This window comes from Artemia sp. Qi Xiang Cuo, chromosome 2 (assembly GCF_049724085.1).
Source record: "Artemia sp. Qi Xiang Cuo chromosome 2, ASM4972408v1, whole genome shotgun sequence".
NCBI classification, from domain to species: Eukaryota; Metazoa; Arthropoda; class Branchiopoda; order Anostraca; family Artemiidae; genus Artemia; species Artemia sp. Qi Xiang Cuo.
The window spans coordinates 51,038,098-51,056,325 of NC_142795.1; the positions used below are offsets into that span (position 1 = coordinate 51,038,098).

At 36.1% G+C, this 18,228-nt stretch overlaps 1 protein-coding gene across 1 annotated transcript in view; it reads right to left on the reverse strand.

Annotated features, from left to right (window-relative positions):
- LOC148955348 (E3 ubiquitin-protein ligase MYCBP2-like) overlaps positions 1–18,228 on the reverse strand; it is a 470,872-nt gene that overhangs the window by 57,577 nt on the left and 395,067 nt on the right.

Consider the following 18,228-nt stretch of genomic DNA (forward strand, 5'->3'; position numbering starts at 1 on the left):
TTTTTCAAAGTTCATTTTGAATTTCTTTCGTTGAAATGCAAGAGTTGGAATATTTCAGTAGTGTTTTGTTATGGTTTACCTTGTCAAAGTTACATTCTCTTGATTTTTCAAAGTTCATTTTGAATTTCTTTCGTTGAAATGCAAGAGTTGGAATATTTCAGTAGTGTTTTGTTGTGGTTTACCTTGTCACAGTTACATTTTCTTGATTTTTCAAAGTTTATTTCGGTTTTCTTTCATTGAAATACAAGAGTTGGAATATTTCAGTAGTGTTTTGTCGTGGTTTACCTTGTCATAGTTACAGTCGCTTGATTTTTCAAAGTTCATTTGGATTTCTTTAGTTGAAATTCAAGAGTTGGAATATTTCAGAGCCGTTTTGTCGTGGTTTACCTTGTCACAGTTATATTCGCTTGATTTTTCAAAGTTCATTTTGAATTTCTTTCGTTGAAATGAAATAGTGGGATTATTTCAGTAGTGTTTTGTCGTGGTTTAACATGTCACAGTTACATCCCCTTGATTTTTCAATGTTCATTTTTAATTTCTTTCATTGAAATGCAAGAGTTGGATTATTTCAGTTGTGTTTTGTCGTGGTTTATTTTGTCATAGTTACATTCACTTAATATTTCAAAGTTCATTTTGAATTTCTATCATTGAAATGTAAGAGTTGGAATATTTCAGTAGTGTTTTGTTGTGGTTTACCTTGTCATGGTTACATTCTTTTGATTTTTAAAAGTTCATTTTGAATTTCTTAAATTGAAATGCAAGAGCTGGAATATTTCAGTAGTTTTTTGTCGTGGTTTACCTTGTCACAATTACATTCCCTTTATTTTTCTAAATTCATTTTGAATTTCTTTCGTTGAAATGCAAAAGTTGGAATATTTCAGTAGTGTTTTGTTGTGGTTTACCTTGTCAGAGTTAGATTTTCTGTATTTTTCAAAGTTCATTTAGGTTTTCTTTAATTGAAATGCAAGAGTTGGAATATTTCAGTAGTTTTTTGTCGTGGATTACCATGTCACAGTTACAGTCTCTTGATTTTTAGAAGTTCAGTTGGGATTTGTTTAGTTGAAATGCAAGAGTTGGAATATTTCAGAAGCGTTTTGTCATGGTTTACCTTGTCACAGTTATATTCTCTTGATTTTTAAAAGTTCATTTTGAATATCTTTCATTGAAATGAAAGAGTGTGATTATTTTAGTATTGTTTTGTCATGGTTTACCATGTCACAGCTAAATTTTGTGTATTTTTCAAAGTTCATTTCGGTCTTCTTTAATTGAAATGCAAGAGTTGGAATATTTCAGTAGTGTTTTGCCATGGTTTAGCTTGTCACAGTTACATTCGCTTGATTTTTTAAAGTTAATTTTGGATTTCACTAGTGGAAATGCAAGAGTTGTAATATTTCAGAAGCGTTTTGTCATGGTTTACCTTGCCAAAGTTAGATTCTCTTGATTTTTCAAAGTTCATGTTGAATTTCTATCATTGAAATGAAAGAGTGGGATAATTTCAGTAGGGTTTGGTCATGGTTTACCATGTCACGGTTACATTCCCTTGATTTTTCAAAGTTCATTTTGGTTTTCATTCATTGTAATGCAAGAGGTTAAATATTTCAGTAGTGTTTTGTTGTGGTTTACTTTGTCATACTCACATCCTTATGATTTTTCAAAGTTCATTTTGGATTTCTTTCATTGAAATGCAAGAGTTGGAATATTTCAGTAGTGTTTTGTCGTGGTTTACCTTGTCATACTTACATTCTCTTGATTTTTCAAAGTTCATTTTGGATTTCTTTCATTGAAATGCAAGAGTTTGAATATTTCAGTATTTTTTTCTTATGGTTTACCTTGTCATACTTAAATTTTTTCTTTATTTTTGTTATATTAGGTTAGGTTAGGCTATATCAAGTTTGGTCAGGTTAGTTTAAGTTAGGTTAGGTTAGGTTTGCTTACATACGCGCGCGGATGTAGGCTAACCTAACCTAACCTAATAACCTAACCTAACCAAACTTGATCTAGCCTAACCTAACCTAACATAACAAAAATAAAGAAAAAATGTAAGTGTGACAAGGTAAACCACAAGAAAAACTACTGAAATATTCGAACTCTTGCATTTCAATGAAAGAAATCCAAAATGAACTTTGAAAAATCAGGAGAATGTAAGTATGACAAGGTAAACCACGACAAAACACTACTGAAATATTTCAACTCTTGCATTTCAATGCAAGAAATCCAAAATGAACTTTGAAAAATCATGATAATGTAAGTGTGACAAATTAAACCACAACAAAATACTACTGAAATATTTAACCTCTTGCATTTTAATGAAAGAAATCAAAAATGAACTTTGAAAAATTAAAGGACTGTAACCTTGACATGGTAAACCATGACAAAACACTACTGAAATAATCCCACTCTTTAATTTCAATGAAAGAAATTCAAGATGAACTTTGAAAAATCAAGAGAATATAACTGTGACAAGGTAAACCATGACAAAACGCTTCTGAAATATTCCAACTCTTGCATTTCAACTAATGAAATCCAAAATGAACTTTTGAAAAATCAAGCGAATGTAACTGTGACAAGGTAAACCACGACAAAACACTACTGAAATATTCCAACTCTTGCATTTCAATGAAAGAAAACCGAAATGAACTTTGAAAAATACAGAAAATGTAACTGTGACATGGTAAACCATGACAAAACAATACTGAAATAATCCCACTCTTTCATTTCAATGAAATAAATAAAAGATGAACTTTGAAAAATCAATATAATATAACTGTGACAATTTAAACCATTAAATAACGATACCTAAACATTATATCTCTTGAATTTCCACTAATGATATACAATCTTAACTTTGAAAACTCAAGCAAATGTAACTGTGAAAAGCTAAACCACGACAACAAGCGACTTAAATATACATACTCTTTCATTTAATTGAAAGAAAACCGACATCAAATTTGAAAAATAAAGAAAATTTAAGTGTGTCATAGTAAACCACAAAAAAACACTACTGAAATATTCCAACTCTTGCATTTCAACGAAGGAAATTTAAAAGGAACTTTGAAAAATCAAGGGAATGTAACTGTGACAAGGTAAACCACAACCAAACACTACTGAAATATTCCAAATCTTGCATTTCAATGCAAGAAATTCAAAATGAACTTTGAAAAATCAAAAGAATGTAACAATGACAAGGTAAACCACAACAAAACACTACTGAAATATTCCAACTCTTGCATTTCAACGATAGAAATTAAAAATGAACTTTGAAAAATTAAGTGAATGTAATTATAACAAAGTAAACCACGACAAAACACAACTGAAATAATCCAACTCTTTCATTTCAACGAAAGAAATTCAAAATTAACTTTGAAAAATTAAGAGAATATAACTGTGACAAGGTAAACCCCGACAAAACTCTTCTTAAATATTCCAACTCTTGCATTTCAAATAGAGAAATCCAAAATGAACATTGAAAAATCAAGCGAATGTAACTGTGACAAGGTAAACCACGACAAAACACTACTGAAATATTCCAACTCGTGTATTTCAATGAAAGAAAACCGATATGAAATTTGAAAAATCAAGAAAATGTAACTGTGACAAGGTAAACCACAACAAAACACTACTGACATATTCCACTTCTTGCATTTCAACAAATGAAATTCAAAATGAACTTTGAAAAATCAAGAGAATGTAATTGTGACAAGGTAAACCATGACAAAACACTACTGAAATATTCCAACTCTTGCATTTCAATGAAAGAAATTCAAACTGAACTTTGAAAAATCAAGAGAATGTAACTTTGACAAGGTAAACTACGGTAAAACACTACTGAAATATTCCAACTCTTACATTTCAAAGATTGAAATCCAAAATGATCTTTGAAAAATCAAGAGAATGAAACTTTGACAAAGTAAACTACGACAAAACACTACTGAAATATTCCAACTCCTGCATTTCAATGAAAAAAATTCAAAATGAACTTTGAAAAATCAAGAGAATGTGTCTGTGACATGGTAAACCACGACAAAACGCTTCTGAAATATTCCAACTCTTGCATTTCAACTAAAGAAATCCAAAATGAACTTTGAAAAATCAAGCGAATGTAACTGTGACAAGGTAAAACACGACAAAACACTACTGAAATATTCCAACTCTTGCATTTCAATGAAAGAAAACCGAAATGAACTTTGAAAAATCAAGAAAATGTAACTGTGACATGTTAAACCACGACAAAACACTTCTGAAATATTCCAACCCTTGCATTTCAATGAAAGAAAACCGAAATGAACTTTGAAAATTCAAGAAAATGTAACTGTGACAAGGTAAACTACGACAAAACACTACTGAAATATTCCAACTCTTGCATTTCAATGAAAGAAATTCAAAATGAACTTTGAAAAATCAAGGGAATGTAACTGTGACATGGTAAACCACGACAAAACGCTTCTGAAATATTCCGAACTCTTGCATTTCAACTAAAGAAATCCAAAATGAACTTTGAAAAATCAAGCGAATGTAACTGTGACAAGGTAAAACACGACAAAACACTACTGAAATATTCCATCTCTTGCACTTCAATGAAAGAAAACCGAAATGAACTTTGAAAAATAAAGAAAATGTAACTGTGACAAGGTAAACCACAACAAAACACAACTGAAATATTCCAGCTCTTGCATTTCAACGAAAGAAATTCAAAATGAACTTTGAAAAATCAAGAAAATGTAACTGTGACAAGGTAAACCACGACAAAACACTACTGAAATAGTCCAATTCTTGCATTTCAAAGGAAGAAATTCCAAATGAAGTTTGAAAAATCAAGAAATTTTAGGTGTGACAAGGTGAACCCCGACAAAACACTACTGAAATATTCAAACTCTTGTATTTCAAAAAAAGAAATTCAAAATGAACTTTGAAAAATTAAGAAAATGTAACTGTGAAAAGGTAAACCAATAAAAAACACTAATGAAAGAGTCCACCTCTTAAATTTCAACGAATAAAATTCAAAATTAACTTTTAAAAATTAAGAAAAAGTAACTTTGACAAGGTAAACCATGACAAAACACTACTTTAATAATCCAAATCTTGCATTTCAAAGACATAATCACAAAATATTATAAGAAAAATAAAGAAAATGTATATTTGACAAGGTAAACCAAGAAAAAACGCTAAGGAAATATTTAAACTCTTGCATTTCAACGAAAGAAATTCAATATGAACTTTGAAAAATCAAGAGAATGTAACTGTGACAAAGTAAACCACGACAAAACACTACTGAAATACTCCAACTATTGCATTTCAACAAAAGAAATTCAAAATGAACTTTGAAAAATCAAGAAAATGTAATTGTGACAAGGAAAACCATGACAAAACACTACTGAAATATTCCAACTCTTGCATTTCAATGAAAGAAAACCGAAATGAACTTTGAAAAATCAAGAAAATGTAACTGTGACAAGGTAGCCTAAACCACGACAAAACACTACTGAAATATTCCAACTCTTGCATTTCAATGAAAGAAATTCAAAATGAACTTTGAAAAAACAAGAAAATGTAACTTTGACAAGGTAAACCACGACAAAACACTACTGAAATATTCAAACTCTTGCATTTCAATGAAAGAAATTCAAAATGAACTTTGAAATAACAAGAAAATGTAACTGTGACAAGGTAAACCACAACAAAACACTACTGAAATAATCCAACTCTTGTATTTCAATGAAAAAAATCCAAAATGAACTTTGAAACATTCATAGAATGTAACTTTGACAAGGTAAACCACAACAGAACTACTAAAATAGTCCAACTCTAGCATTTTAACGAAGGAAATCGAAACTTAACAGTAAAAAATCAATGGAATGTAACTGTGACATGGTAAACCACGGGAAAACACTACTGAAATAATACAACTCTTGCATTTCAACGAAGGAAATCGAACATAACCTTTGAAAAATCAAGGGACTGTAACTGTGACAAGGTAAACCACGACAAAACTCTACTGAAATATTCTCACTCTTGCATTTCAATGAAAGAAATTCAAAATGAACTTTGAAAAATCAAGAGAATGTAACTGTGACAATCTAAACCACGACAAAACACTACTGAAATATTCCAACTCTTGCATTTCAATGAAAGAAAACCTAAATGAACTTTGAAAAATCAAGAAAATTTAACTGTGACAAGGTAAACCACGACAAAACACTACTGAAATATTCCAACTCTTGCATTTCAATGAAAGAAATTCAAAATGAACTTTGAAAAATCAAGGGAATGTAACTGTGACATGGTAAACCCCGACAAAACGCTTCTGAAATATTCCAACTCTTGCATTTCAACTAAAGAAATCCAAAATGAACTTTGAAAAATCAAGAGAATGTAACTGTGACAAGGTAAAACACGACAAAACACTATTGAAATATTCCAACTCTTGCATTTCAATGAAAGAAAACCGAAATGAACTTTGAAAAATCAAGAAAATGTAACTGTGACAAGGTAAACCACGACAAAACACTACTGAAATATTCCAACTCTTGCATTTCAATGAAAGAAAACCGAAATGCAACTTTGAAAAATCAAGAAAATGTAACTGTGACAAGGTAAACCATGACAAAACACTACTGAAATATTCCAACTCTTGCATTTCAATGAAAGAAATTCAAAATGAACTTTGAAAAAACAAGAAAATGTAACTGTGACAAGGTAAACCACGACAAAACACTACTGTAATAATCCCACTCTTGCATTTCAATGAAAGAAATTCAAAATGAACCTTGAAAAATTAATAGAATGTAACTGTGACAAGGTAAACCACAGCAGAACACTACTGAAATATTCCAACTCTTGCATTTCAACGAAGGAAATTGAAAATGAACTTTGAAAAATCAAGGGAATGTAACTGTGACATGGTAAACCACGAGAAAACACTACTGAAATATTCCAACTCTTGCATTTCAACGAAGGAAATCGAAAATGAACTTTGAAAAATCAAGGGAATGTAACTGTGACAAGGTAAACCGCGACAAAACGCTACTGAAATATTCTCACTCTTTCATTTCAATAAAAGAAATTCAAAATGAACTTTGAAAAATCAAGAGAATGTAACTGTGGCATGGTAAACCATGACAAAACACTACAAAAATATTCCAACTCTTGCATTTCAATGAAAGAAAACCAAAATAAACTTTGAAAAATCCAGAAAATTTAAATGTGACAAGGTAAACCACGACAAAACACTACTGAAATATTCCAACTCTTGCAATTCAACGAAGGAAATACAAAATGAACTTTGAAAAATCAAGCGAATGTAACTGTGACATGGTAAACCACGACAAAACGCTTCTGAAATATTCCAACTCTTGCATTTCAACTAAAGAAATCCAAAATGAACTTTGAAAAATCAAGCGAATGTAACTGTGACAAGGTAAACCACGACAAAACACTACTGAAATATTCCAACTCTTGCATTTCAATGAAAGAAATCCTAAATGAACTTTGAAAAATCAAGAAAATGTAACTGTCACAAGGTAAACCACGACAAAACACTACTGAAATATTCTAGCTCTTGTATTTCAATGAAAGAAAACCGAAATGAACTTTGAAAAATCAAGAGAATGTAATTGTGACAAGGTAAACCAAGACAAAACACTACTGAAATATTCCAACTCTTGCATTTCAATGAAAGAAATTCAAAATGAACTTTGAAAAATCAAGAGAATGTAACTGTGACAAGGTAAACCACGACAAAACACTACTGAAATAATCCCACTCGTGCATTTCAATGAAAGAAATTCAAGATGAACTTTGAAAAATCATGATAATGTAACTGTGACAAGGTAAACCACGACAAAACACAACTGAAATATTCCAACTCTTGCATTTCAACGAATGAAATTCAAAATGAACTTTGAAAAATCAAGAGAATGTAACTGTGACACGGTAAATCACTACAAAACGCTTCTGAAATATTCCAAATCTTGCATTTCAACTAAATAAATCCAAAATGAACTTTGAAAAATCAAGCGAATGTAACTGTGACAAGGTAAAACACGACAAAACACTACTGAAATATTCCAACTCTTGCAGTTCAAGGAAAGAAAACCGAAATGAACTTTGAAAAATCAAGAAAATGTAACTGTGACAAGGTAAACCACGACAAAACACTACTGAAATATTCCAACTCATGCATTTCAAAGAAAGAAAAACGAAATGGACTTTGAAAAATCAAGAAAATGTAACTGTGACAAGGTAAACCATAACAAAACACTACTGAAATATTCCAACTCTTACATTTCAATGAAAGAAATTCAAAATGAACTTTGAAAAAACAAGAGAATGTAACTGTGACAAGGTAAACCACGACAAAACACTACTGAAATATTCCAACTCTTGCATTTCAACGAAGGAAATTCAAAATGAACTTTGAAAAATCAGACCTTTGGGTGGGGGGGGGGCCGGGGCCCGGGGGGGCGTTCTGTGTCTCAATGCACAAAAAAGTATAAAAAATGAGGGAGGGAAGGGGGAGGGGAGGGGAGTAGGAGGAGGGGAGGGGGAGGGGGAGGGGAGGGGGAGGAGGGAAGAGGAGGAGGAGGGAGGAGATGGAGGGAGAGGGGGCCCCTTTGGGGGCCAAAGGGGGGGTGGGGCCCTTTGGGCCCCGGGGGGTCTGGGGGACCTTTGGGGGCCCGGGGGGGCCTTTTGGGGGTCTGAGGAGGGCGTTTGGGGGATAACATTTCGAAATTTTTACTTTTTAGTTTACTTTTTTTTGCGGCGCATCCTGCGGCGCTTTCCTGCGGTGCCTCCCTGCGGCGCATCCCCTGCGGCGCTTTCCTGACCCGCGGCGCATCCCTGCGGCACATCCTGCGGCGCTTTCCTGGCCCACGGCGCATCCCGGCGGCGCTTCTCGGGCCCGGGGGACCTTTGGGGACCGGGGGAGGGCCGTGGGGGCCCGGGGCGGGCCTGGGGGGGGGGGGGGGGCACTGGAGGCCGGTTTGGGCCTTGGGGCGCCCGGTGGACGTTGGGGGGCGGGGGGAGGGCCTTTGGGGGTCCGGGGGCCAGTTGGGAGCCTGGGGGACATTTGGGGACCGGTGGAGGGCCTTTGGGACCCCGTTGGTCTTTTGGGCGCTCGATGGGCCTGTGGGGGGCCCGGGGCGGGCCTTGGGGGGTCGGGGGGGCCCTGGGGGGGCGCCGGGGGCCTTTTGGGCGCTTGGGGGACCTTGGAGGACGGGGGGCTTCCTTCGGGGTTGGGGTAGGAGGATTGGAACCCTTTGGGGTTGGGGTAGAGGACCTCATGACACTGTTCAATGGAACTTGTGTATTATAACGACCACAGAGTTTCACCCTCAAATTCTCTTCTATAATCATCTTTTAGAATCATCTTTTAAAATGTCTCTAACTGTTTCGCCGAAATAATTCCATAACCTGTCTAAAACAGTTTCGCCCAAATAATCCCTAAACGTAATTCAGCGTGTTCCTTTTGTTTTTGGCATCTCTGCGCTAACGCATTTCAAATTAATAAGAAACCTGATTCCCGCGCTAAAACAATTCATCGCTAAGATGTTTCTTGGAGAATTGTTTCCATGGCGTTTGGTTATTAATATCTTTGGAGTTCGACCAAAAGAGTTGTTTCCGAGACAAAGACATTAATGACTTGGATCTATTCCTGGAGAAATGTTGACAGTACCTGTCAGACATTATTAAACTTTGCCTGGAAACAATTTGATTAATGACTGACAGCACATGTGTTCCAAATTCCCAATCGATTACGCAATCAATTTCCCAGAAATCCATTTCCCCTAGGGACTCTATGCCCATATATGGACTCCCGTCACGACTGGCACCCCCCCTTCTACTAACGGGCAGTAGCCAAACTCTTGTTTGTAGTGAAAACTATAGTTGTCTTGAATTTTTTTTGGAAAGAGCAAATAAAATTAAACTGAATTCCCATGATTCTTGGAATAAAATATCTTTAATAAGTTTTTTTGTTTTTTTTTTTTTTTGGGGGGGGGGGGGGCGGGCCATGGAAGGAGGGCCAGGGGTTAGTTCCCAGAATTTTTGGAATAAAATTTATAAAATTTCTTTAACTAGTTTTTCAGGGGGTGGGGCATGGAGGGAGCCAGGGGTCAGCTCCCATGATTGTATGTAATAAAATTTCGTTAATAAGCTGTTTTTTTTTTGGGGGGGGGGGGTCAGCTCCCATGATTTTTGGAATAAAATTTCGTTAATATGCTGTTTTTTGGAGGAGGGGGGGTGGGATTTTTGGAATAAAATATCGTTAATAAGTCTTTTTAGGTGGGTTTGGGCTGTGACAGAGGGGAGGCCAGGGGTCAGTTCCAAGGGCGGATCCAGGATTTTTTTTTCGGGGGGGGGGGTTACTAATTTTTGACTCAGTTTTCGAATAATTTTACTGATTTTTACCTGGGTTTAACTAATTTTCGACTTATTTTCGAGTCGGTCAAAAATTTCGGGGGGGGGGGGGGGGTTAAACCGGGTAACTCCCCGGGATACGCCCTTGGTCAATTCCCATAATTTTTGGAATAAAATATCGAGATAGAGAAGGCCTATATGGGATACAAAGCAATTTTGGTCAGGAATAATGCAGCAAAATAGACAAGGAAAGGCGAATTATAAATCACTGAAGCTTTCTTGAGAGTATAGAAGAAGATTCTAGTTGTCTAGATAATGAAGAATCGAGTGTGGCTCCGCAGTTTCCGATGAAAGAAAAAGATTATGAGTTAGTGAGGGATATAACCCCAGACGAAGTTAGGAAAATAGTTACGAAGATGAAGGTAAAATCAGGGCCAGGAATGGATGGTACACCAGCAGTTTTGTTAAAGAGGTTTCTGGGTGTTTTTTTTGCTAGTTTTAGTGATTATTTTAATAGAATTATAGGTAATGATGTATGGCCTTCTCTATGGAAATTATCGATTATGGTACCTCTATTTAAGAAAGGTAGTCCTAGTGATCATGATAGCTATAGGTTCATAGCATTATCGCCTGCACTTTATAAAATTTTAGTAAAGATTTTAGATAATCGGTTGAATGAATGGTTGGAGGGTAATGGGGTAATTAAATCGAACCCCCTAATATACGTAAAAAATATACGAATATAAAGGTTCGTTACGTGAGTTAATTCGTAAGTTACGTCAGATCAAAATTTCGAGAAAGCCATTTAGCCAAAAAAAGTAAAATTAATATGCAAATTTCGTTTTATTTATTCATGTACTGTGAGCCAGAATAAAAGCTGCAGTAATTCGAAAACGTTCAGAAATTAAATTAAAAAAAAGTTTCTTTAACTGAAAGTAAGGAGCGACATTAACACTTAGAACAAACAGAAATTATTCCGTATGTAAAAGGGGCTGTCCCATCCTCAGCGCCTCGCTCTTTACGCTAAAGTTTGATTCTGTCTAACAACTTTAGTTTTTAAAACAATAAAAGAATCCAGTGTAAATAGCGAGGCGTTGAGGAGGGGACAGCCCCTTTCATATACCGAATAATTTCTGTTCGTTTTAAGTTTTAATGTCGCTCCTTATTTTCAGGTAAAAAAACTTGTTTTTTTATTTAATAAATAACAGAGTCAAACTCAAAACGAGCAGAAATTAATATTAGTAGGGTTCTAAACCCCTATGCTTTCTGAAAGCCATAATGTAATTTGTACTCTACTTAAAAAAAAATCTTTTAATGTTTACATTTCTGTAACTTTGAGAAATCAAAAATTAATTAAGATTTTAAGGAATAAATATCAGCATATGTATATTAAACTGACAATGCACATTTTTTCAGTAAATTCTTTTGCATTTTTTTCAGTACAAATTATATTTTGGCTTGTAGAAAGCATAGGGTTTTAGAACCCTACTCATATTAATTTCTGCTCGCTTTGAGTTTGACTCTGTTATTTATTTTAATTTCTGTTTGTGTTGGGTTTCATTTATTTGTTGATACTGATTTGTGGTAGTTGTATGCTTGGTAGATTATTTGATTCTATTTTTGTTCATTTTTGGTTGAATGTGGTTCTTTAATTTTTTTTAAAAACTTATTTTGTGGGAACAGCTTTTTTTTAATAATCTAAGATAATGTCGATTCTCTATTACGGGGCAGAGATTTGGGGACATGAGAGCGCTGCCCAGTTAGAAAGCGTTCAGTTAGGTCATTTTAAGAGATTGTACGTGCTGCACAGAATGGCCCATTCTCAGTTTCTCAAAGGAGACATTGGACAGTGGTCTCTTAAAAGTTATAGAACAGTCCTAATGATAAGATTTTGGCTAAGGGTTGTACAGCTACCCAGTGATAGGCTACTGAAGACTGCTGATGAGTTAGGCTACTTCAGTTACGAAGGAAAAACCTTGGTCTTTTAAAGTCAAGGAGGTACTGGATAAAACAGGTTTTTCTTTCGGATGGAATGATGGCCTTGAACCAACTAGTCAACAATTACAGTTGGACAAGGTCTTCCGATTCGTTCCAGGTTGAAAGTTTTTGATAGGAGGAAAAGTGTCCCGGACGGCAGGTTTGCTTACCCTCTTTGCCAAGAAGAGGAAGAGAATTTGGAGCATTGTCTGAGACGTTGCCAAGGTCTTTTGGGGGTAAGGGAAAATTAATTTGGGAATGATGGATTGTTGCTTCCTGATGCCTTGAAGAGTATGTTGCCACAGTTTATTTGTCTAGTGGGAAGATATCTTAATCAGTTTTTTACAAAAAGAAGAGAGTAGCCTAGTTTTCATTTCTTCTTTGTTATTGTGACGAGTGTTGTAATTCGTTAATCTTGTATGTTGTTTGTGTATTTTGGCTTGAAATACACATTATCTATTTTATCTTTAATATTTTTTTGTTTTTTGGGGGGAGGGGTCGGGGTTAATTCATGAAGGGAGGGTCAGCTTCCTAGATTTTTGGAATAAAATATCTTTAATAAGTTGTTTTTTTAGGGGGTTGGGGTCGGACCATGAAGGGAGGGCCAGGATTCAGTTCCCATGATTTTTGGAATAAAATATCGTTAATAAGTTTTTTTTTCGGGGGGGGGGGAGGGCCAGGGGGTCAGCTCCCTTATTTTGGAATAAAATATAGCTAATAAGTGTTTTTTAGGAGGGGGGGTCGAGCCATGGGGGGAGGACCAGGAGTCAGCTCCCATGATTTATCATTGATAAGTTTTTCCGGGGGGAGGAGGATCGGTCTATGGAGGGGCAGGGGTCAGCTTCCATAAGTTTCGGAATAAAATATCATTATTAGATTATTTTTAGTGAGGATGGGGTTTGGACTTGTCTGATCTTTGAACTATTTAAAAACCTTCGCATAAAAACCTCATATGCCCCCAGGACATAGCTTACAACAATTGCCTACGGGCTCTGGGGGGATGTATCGACCCCGGAGTTTTTGTTATCTGATTTTTGAACTTATTTTAACAAAATGACTATCTAGAAAATTCGATCGGATGGATTTTGGGAAAAGAGAGCAGTGGGCGGGATAGTTTACCACCTGATCACTTTTGACTCTTAAAACGGGAATTAGAATTTTCAGTTTCTAAGCATTTGAGTCCCCTCCGAAGCTTACACGACCACCTCTTCCATAAAAACCTTATATAACCCCGGGGCATAAGTTATAATCCTGTCCCCGGGCTCTGGGAGGTTATGTTGACCCTGAAGGTTTTGTTAGCTGATCGTTGGACTATTTCGAGCAACATGGCTATCTAAAAATTTTTATCGGATCCGTTTTTGAAAAAAAGGGGGGGGGGCTAGTTGTCCTCCGATCTCTTTCGACTCCTAAAAAAGTGAACTAGAATTTTCAACAAATGAGCCCACTCTGAAGTTTATACGAGCACCCCTTCTATAAGAACCATATATGCCCTCAAGGCATAACTTACAACGCCTACTCCCTGGCTCTGGGGGGTTGTGTCGACTTTGGAGTTTTTGTTATCTGATCTTTGAACTACTTTTAACCAAATGGCTACCCCAAAGTTTTTATCAGATGTATTTAGAGAAAAAAATGCGTGAAAGTGGAGGGGGGCTGGTTGCCATCCGATCACTTTTGACTCTTAACAAGGGAATTAGTGTTTTCAGTTGCTAATCATTTGAGTCCCCTCCGAAGCTTATACGACCACCTCTTCCTTAAAAACCTTATATGCCCGGGGGCATAAATTACAGCCCTTCCCCCGGGCTCGGGGGGGGGGGGTATGTAGACCCCGATGTATTTGTTATCTGATTGTTGGACTATTTTGAACAAAATGGCTGTCTCAAAATTTTGATCAGTTTATTTTGGAAAAAGAGCGGGTGAGGGGAGGTAGATGCACTCTGATTACTTTCAACTCGTAAGAACGAAAATAGAACTTTCAATTTCCAATCAAATGAGCCCCCTCTGAAGTCTATACGACCACCCCCTCCATATAAACCATATATGTCCCTGGGGCATAACTTTCAGCGCCTACCTCCGGGCTCTGGGGGGTTGTGTCGACTTCGGAGCTTTTGTTATCTGATATTTGAACTATTTTTAACAAAATGGTTATCTAAACACTTTTATCGGAGGCTTTTGGGGGAAAAGGTTGTGGAGGGGGGGGGCAAGTTGCCCTCTGATCTCTTTTGACTCAGAAAAACTGAATTAGAACTTTCAATTTTCAATCAAATGAGCCCCCTCTGAACTTTATACGAGCACACCATTCATAGGAACCATATATGCCCCCAGGGCACAACTCTCAACCCCTGCCTCCGGGCTCTGGGGGGTTTTGTCGACTTCGGCGTTTTTGGTATCTGATGTTTGAACTATTTAAAAAAAAAAAAAATATCCCAAAATTTTTATCGGATACATTTGGGGAAAAAAGGGTGTGTGGGGGGGGGGGGGACTAGTTTTCCCCTGATCAATTTTGACTCTTAAAAAGGGAACTAGAACTTCGAATCGAATGAGCCCCCTCCGAAGTTTATACGATCACCCCTTCGATATTAAGCGCTTCTGGGAAAAAAATATTAAAGCATTGGAGCCTTATGACCTTTACTGTAGGTAACGCTATAGCGTTGCCTCTGATTTCTGTTCGCCTCATTCTGAACAGCCTATTTTTCTGTTATATTTTGTTGGTGTCAATATGATTAACATGAGTAGGGCTCACAACCCCTATCCCTTCTCAAAAAAGAATATAATTTGCACTTTACTAATAATCTTTGTTTATTAAAGTTATAAAAGCGAAAACATTTAAAATTTATTTTTTTTCATTAAAGTGCAAATTATGTTCTAGCTTTGCGAAGGTATAGGGGTTGAGAGCCCTACTCCTGTTAATTTCTGCTCGTTTTGAGCTTGACTCGGTTATTTATTGTAATTTCTGTTCGTTTTGGGTGTCGTTTATTTATTGATGCTGATTTTTGGTAGTTTTACGCTTGGTAGATTATTTGATTGTATTTTTGCTTATTTTTGGTTTAATGGAGTTCTTTATTTTTCTTTGAAAAACTTGTTTTTTCGAGAAGTTTTTTTAATTAATTCATGTCTAAGACGCGAGGTGGTGCCTGGTAAGTAACGAGGTAAATCAAAAGACATTTGGTGTTCCCAACTGATAAAACGGCATATCCACAACATCGTAGGAATCACTTTGGGGATTAAGTTAAAAGTTTCTGGGATTTTTTATTTGTGAGGTGGGTGTGGGCCAGTAGAAGCACTGCCTTAGACGTCCTCCTCCAACTATGCCACTGTAAGTGGGTGTTATAGTATAACCAAGTTTACCTAGCAACATTATGCAAGGCAATTAGGTACTTTCCCATTATGTGGACACCTCGGCTGTAGACAGTCGAATGAATGCAGTGATGGAGACTCGTAAAGCGGGTAATTGTTATCTAAATTGATCAAAGAGCGTGGTTTCTCATTGAATTTACAATATTTAAACTGTTGTTTTTTTGGGGTTTAGGGGGAGAAAAAGGTACCTAGGTAAGGTTAGGTTACGTTACGTATTTAATATATGCAATGCTTTATCCCCCCCCCCCCTAATGTGCAAATATATAGCCCAAATTTGTTTATGAACTATTATATATTCATCCTATTTTGTTTTATTTCATTAGCATTAACCAAACTTGACTTTTTATAGGTGTCCACATAATGGAAAAGTAACGGCAAATATTTTCTTTTGCTAAAAGAAAAAATGGAGAAGAACAGGACAACCTTCAGTATTAAGAAACATTATTTCTCGTTTGCTTCAAAAAAGGCAAAATCCAGCTTATACAAAACATAAGAAGCTAAAACAAAACTATGAAAGCTGGGATTAAAAGACGATCCATGTGAATATTTTGGCTGTTTTCTTTAGCCGTCGACTGATAGACGGCTATTAGTTTTATAACCAAAATATTTGCATAGGTTGTATTTTAATCACTGTCTCCTGGAGATCCCTCACTAAATTGGTCTGTTTTGTATGATGGAAAGGCAGTGTGTTCTTGTTATTAATTAAATTCGGCTTAAATGTTAACTTAAAAGGGGGTATCTCAGAGAGATTATAGTCTCTGAAAGTACTAGACCTGTCCTTTCTGGGAAAGTACAGCAAAAGGCCACAAATTTCGACATTATTATGCCGGCAAAATAGTTCCTCTGTGAAATCCTGCTTAAAGCTTGTCATGGACCAGCTGATTACACGACATTTCAACTTAGGAAATTGCACATCAATCAACCTTATTAGCTCTTGACCTCCGAAACGGCGGAAGGTTTGTAAAATTATCCATTTCCAAACTATGCTCATGAAAGTTCTGTTAGTGAATCCTGACACTACCCAACAATTAGATTGCTTCAAGTCTTGGAATAAGTGTCCCTTCAGTGAGTTGGATATTCCCACGGTCAGCCAGATGGAACATCTCGTAAAGGGGTGAAAGAAAACCGTCTCTTTGATTGGATTGTGACATTTCCTCTTTATGGAAATCTAATAAAACGGAAACTGGACAGTTCTTTTTTTTTCAAAAAGGAAGCAATCCTGTAAGCACTGATCTACTTAGAAATATATCCCTCCGTAGCAAGGCCGTATCAAGGGGGGAGGGTTTACCCAGTTTGAACCCCCCCCCCCCGAAATTTTTGACCGAGTCAAAAATAAGTCGAAAATTAGTAAAACCTAGGTAAAAATCAGTAAAATTAGTCGAAAACCGAGTCAAAAATTAGTAAACCCCCCTCCCCGAAAAAAAAAATCCTGGATCCGCCCTTGCTCCGTAGTCCTCTGTCTAAGGTGTCCTAGTATCTCCGAAAAGACCTAGAGAGGACTCTACCGTCCTTTCGTTATCAACTCATTCAATAGTTATCAATTGATTCAATAGTTAAATTAATCTAAGAACTGAACGAAGGAGCTTAAAAGAGTTAAAAATTGAAAATAATAAAACAGTGCGAAATGGAATGGTTTACAAAAAGAATGTTTGTGTTCATCTTAGAGAACTGCCAATGATCGTAGATTATTTGGAGAGGACTTTTTTGAAGGGAAATTCGAAGTTTTGGCGTATTCTTGTCCCTGGGTAAAAATTCTGAGATAGCCGATCAGTCGGGAACTATTTAAAAGCTGCATGTAAATTCCAACCCTCCCCAATTGCACCCAAAGAATTTCGAGCTCTGTTGACGATATTTTCCTGTAGGCTGATTTTCCGCCGTCCTAACAAAATTTTCTCAGCTGAAAATTTGTTGGTTTCCGCCAGCTAATGACGAAATTTTACCCAACACAGTTAGAAAATTATTAGAAGCGCAATCATTAGAAGCGCTACATAAGTAGAGTGAAGTGGGCATTGTTTTATTCACAAAGCCGATTCAGGTGGAAGGAGTTGTCGTAGAACCTTTGGAGGGGGCTCATTGATTGTAAATGGAAAATTCTAGTGCCATTTTTAAGGGTCAAAAGTGATCGGAGGGCAACCAGTGCCCCTCCCATGCTTTTTTTCTGCCCTCTTCCAATAAAATCCAATCAACTCTCTCTCTCTCAACTCTGAGATGGCAATTTTGTTCAGCATAGTTGAAAGATCCAATAACTATACCTCTGGGGATGACATGACCCCCACAACACTTTGGGAAAGGGCTGTAAGTTATGCAATTTGCTCTTTGCTCATGTATAGGCCTAGGATTTGTTATTGAGATTAATTAAAAAAAAAACTTTTGTACCACAAAAGAAGTTTTTCAAAGAGAATAAAGAGCTACATTAAATCTAAGACGGGCGGAGATAAAGTCATATAGTAATTCAAGTGTAAAGCAAACATAAATCGCTATCAATAAATAAGTGAAGCCCAAATAAACACATATTAAAATAAATCGAGTTAAAATTAAACCGAA